A 4,939-nucleotide genomic window follows, 5' to 3' on the forward strand; every position below is an offset into this window, starting at 1 on the left:
GTGTAAGCCCAGGCTGGCTCCTCCATTCCCCTTCCCCTCTCCTCTGCTCCTGCATCCCACCCCTGCACACAGTCACCTATTGGCACACAGTCACCTATTCACACACATGTGCACACATATCCACACACACCACACACACAGCACGTACACACACACCTGAGTCACTGTCTCGGCTACTACTCAGCATGCACTGGACTTAAGCATGCATTGTCCCTTTGGGCAAAGTCAAACAGAACTAGGATTGCAATCTCCTTGGAAGAAAGAAGTTCATTCCTGTATGTCCCAGTTTATCAGTCAGGGTAAGCTAAGTCATGTGGCACTAACTAATGAGCCCCACATTCAGTGCCTTAAAATAACAAAGGCTTATTGCTTGCTCACCTTACATGTACACTGAGGGTCAGCTGCAGCCCTGCTACACATTAATTTGGCTTCAGGATGCAGGCTTATAGAGCAGCCTCAATTTGGAACATGGTCAGTCCTCACAGCAGAGAGGGAAGAGGGCATACTGAAAGTGGCTCTTATTTTTTTTAAATAAACTTTATTTTTTAAAACTTTAGAGTTACAGAAAAAATGTGATGATAGTACAGAGAGTTCTCATATACCCACACCCAATTTCCCCTGTTACAGACACTTTACATTACCATGGTATGTTTATTACAATTAGTGAATCAATATGAATATATTATTGTAAGTTCATACCTGATTCCCATCTTTTCAGTTTTTTCCCACTGTCCTTTTCCTGTTCCAGGATCCCATCCAGCACCCCACACTACATTTTGGGGTCATGCCTCTTTGGTCTTTCGTGACTGTGGCATGAACGTGGCTCTTAAGGTTTACATTTTATAGGCCGCACAAGTCACATGGCCAGGGTTGCCATCATTAACGAGGTAGGGAAGGATACTCCCTAGGGGAGAGGGCCACAGGCAGAAAAACACTTATGAACATAGCACAGTCTATCTCACCCATATAAAGAGATTCTTGGACATTTGCCCTTTGGAATTTTTGACCCCAGGTTTGTCTTTTTCTGAACTCTGAGTATCATCCTAGAAAATCCAGCCAACCCTTATTAAGTTCTCTTATATGCAAAAGTCTGCCAAGACCCTGAATAGAAAGAGGAACCAAGATTGAGAAAGATATGTTCCTGCTCTTCACAGCCTCAAGATCCAGCAAGGAAGAAAAGCACAGGCTGAACACAAAGAAGGCGTGTTTGACATGGGCCAGTGTAGAAGGACAAAAAGCATGAGAAAGGGAGAGCCCCAACAATGGGGAGGAAACTAGGCTCCGCTGCGTCAGACAGAGGATGTAAGAGAATGTGCCCTCTCACAGCCACACATTGGGAGAGGCCATGTTCACGTATGCTCTGGACTGACCACATATTTGGTTTGTTTGAACACACATTCATCATGTATCTATTATGGACAAGGCACTCTATAGGAGTCAAAGGAGACTAGAGAATGTTGTTTCTGCCCTGCAGGAGCTCACAGTTTACAAATCTCCAGAGGAGATTCGGGTCCAAAAGAGCAGAATAGGCACCAGGACAAGAACAAATATAGACACCAAAAGCTGCATGGGTAACACAGAATGGGGAGTGTTCAGGGAAGAAGTGAACTAGTTTCTGAAGTTCTGAGATTAGTCAGGCACAGATTAGGGATAGGCACTCCAGGCAGAGGGAGTGGCTTGCTGGCAGAGGGAGAGTAAAAAAGACAGAATATTTTTAAAAAAAACCTGTAAATAGTCACCATGTTCTGTAATAACCTATATGGGAAAAGAATCGGTAAAAGAATGGATATATGCATACGTATAAATGAATCACTTAGCTGTACAACTGAACCTAACACAACAGTGTAAATCAACTGTAAAATCAAATCCCATAACTGGTGGGTGGGTGACTCACAGACTGGCGAACACTTATACCACAGAAGTCCACCCACTGGAGTGAAGGTTCTGAGCTCCGCATCAGGCTTCCCAACCTGGGGGTCCGGCAATGGGAGGAAGAATTCCTAGAGAATCAGACTTTGAAGCCTAGTGGGAATTGATTGCAGGACTTTGACAGGACTGGAGGAAACAGAGACTCCACTCTTAGAGGACACACACAAAGTAGGGTGTGCATCAGGACCCAGGGGAAGGAGCAGTGACCCCAGGGGAGACTGAACCAGACCTAACTTCTGGTGTTGGAGGGTCTCCTGCAGAGGCGGGGGTGGCTCTGTTTCACCGTGGGGACAAGGACACTGGTGGCAGAGGTTCTGGGAAGTACTCCTTGGTGTGAGTCCTCCCAGAGTCTGTCATTAGCCTCACCAAAGAGCCCAAGTAGGCTCCAGTGTTGGGTTGCCTCAGGCAAAACAACCAACAGGGAGGGAACCCAGCCCCACCCATCAACAGTAAAGTGGATTAAAATTTTACTGAGCTCTGCCCACCAGAGCAACAGTCAGCTCTACCCACCACCAGTCCCTCCCATCAAGCCTCTTAGATAGCCTCATCCACCAGAGGGCAGACAGCAGAAGCAAGAAGAACTACAATCCTGCAGCCTGTGGAACAAAACCACATTCACAGAAAGATAGACAAGATGAAAAGGAAGAGGGCTATATAACAGATGAAGGAACAAGATAAAGCCCCAGAAAAACAACTAAATAAAGTGGAGATAGACAACCTTCCAGAAAATGAATTCAGAATAATGATACTGAAGATGATCCAGGACCTCGGAAAAAGAATGGAGACAAAGATCGAGAATATGCAAGAAATGTTCAACAAAGACTTAGAAGAATTAAATAACAAACAAAGAGAGACGAACAATACAATAACTGAAATGAAAACTACACTAGAAGGAATCAATAGCAGAATAACTGAGGCAAAAGAACGGATAAGTGACCTGGAAGACAGAATGGTGGAATTCACTGCTGCAGAACAGACTAAAGAAAAAAGAATGAAAAGAAATGAAGGCAGCCTAAGAGACCCCTGTGACAACATTAAACACAACAATATTCGCATTATAGGGGTCCCAGAAGGAGAAGAGAGAGAGAAAGGACCCGAGAATATATTTAAAGAGATTACAGTCGAAAATTTCCCTAACATGGGAAAGGAAATAGCCACCCAAGTCCAGGAAGTGCAGCGAGTCCCATACAGGATAAACCCAAGGAGAAACACGCCAAAATACATAATAATCAAATTGGAAAAAATTAAAGACAAAAAAAATTATTGAAAGCAGCAAGGGAAAAACGACAAATAAAATAGAAGGGAACTCCCATAAGGTTAACAGCTGATTTCTCAGCAGAAACTCTACAGGCCAGAAGGGAGTGGCATGATATACTTATAGTGATGAAAGGGAAGAACCTACAACCAAGACTACTCTACCCAGCAAGGATCTCATTCAGATTCAATGGAGAAATCAAAAGCTTTACAGACAAGCAAAAGCTGAGAGAATTCAGCACCACCAAACCAACTCTACAACAAATGCTAAAGGAACTTCTCTAAGTGGGAATCACAAGACAAGAAAAGGACCTATAAAACGAAACCAAAAACAATTAAGAAAATGGTAACAGGAACATACATATCGATAATTACCTTAAACGTGAATGGATTAAATGCTCCAACCAAAAGACACAGGCTTGCTGAATGGATACAAAAACAAGACCCATATATATGCTGTCTACAAGAGACCCACTTCAGACCTAGGGACACATACAGACTGAAAGTGAGGGGATGGAGAAAGATATTCCATGCAAATGGAAATCAAAAGAAAGCTGGAGTAGCTATACTCATATCAGATAAAATAGACTTTAAAAAAAAGAATGTTACAAGAGACAAGGAAGGATACTACATAATGATTAAGGGATCAATCCAAGAAGAAGATATAACAATTATAAATATATATGCACCCAACATAGGACCACCTCAATTCATAAGGCAACTGCTAACAGCTATAAAAGAGGAAATCGACAGTAACACAATAATAGTGGGGGACGTTAACGCCTCACTGACACCAATGGACAGATCATCCAAAATGAAAATAAATAAGGAAACGCAAGCTTTAAATGACACAATAGACCAGATAGATTTAATTGATATTTATAGGACATTCCATACAAAAACAGCAGATTACACTTTCTTCGCAAGTGCGCACTGAACATTCTCCAGGATAGATCACATCTTGGGTCACAAATCAAGCCTCAGTAAATTTAAGAATATTGACATCATATCAAGCGTCTTTTCGGACCACAACGAACGCTATGAGATTAGAAATGAATTACAGGGAAAAAAACGTAAAAAACACAAACAGACGGAGGCTAAACAATACACTACTAAATAACCAAGAGATCAATGAAGAAATCAAAGAGGAAATCAAAAAATACCTAGAGACAAATGACAATGAAATCATGATGACCCAAAACCTATGGGATGCAGCAAAAGCCGTTCTAAGAGGGAAGTTTATAGCTATACAAGCCTACCTCAAGAAACAAGAAAAATCTCAAGTAAACAATCTAACTTTACACCTAAAGGAAATAGAGAAAGAAGAGCAAACAAAACCCAAAGTTAGCAGAAGGAAAGAAATCATAAAGATCAGAGCAGAAATAAATGAAATAGAAACAAAGAAAACAATAGCAAAGATCAATAAAACTAAAAGCTGGTTCTTTGAGAAGGTAAACAAAATTGATAAACTATTAGCCAGACTCATCAAGAAAAAGAGGGAGAGGACTCAAATCAATAAAATTAGAAATGAAAAAGGAGAAGTTACAAGAGACACCACAGAAATACAGAGCATCCTAAGAGATTACTACAAGCAACTCTATGCCAATAAAATGGACAACCTGGAAGAAATGGACAAATTCTTAGAAAGGTATAACCTTCCAAGACTGAACCAGGAAGAAACAGAAAATACGAACAGACCAATCACAAGTAATGAAATTGAAACTGTGATTAAAAATCTTCCAACAAACAAAAGTCC

The sequence above is a fragment of the Eschrichtius robustus genome, chromosome 3 (genome assembly GCF_028021215.1).
Source record: "Eschrichtius robustus isolate mEscRob2 chromosome 3, mEscRob2.pri, whole genome shotgun sequence".
Classification (NCBI taxonomy): Eukaryota; Metazoa; Chordata; class Mammalia; order Artiodactyla; family Eschrichtiidae; genus Eschrichtius; species Eschrichtius robustus.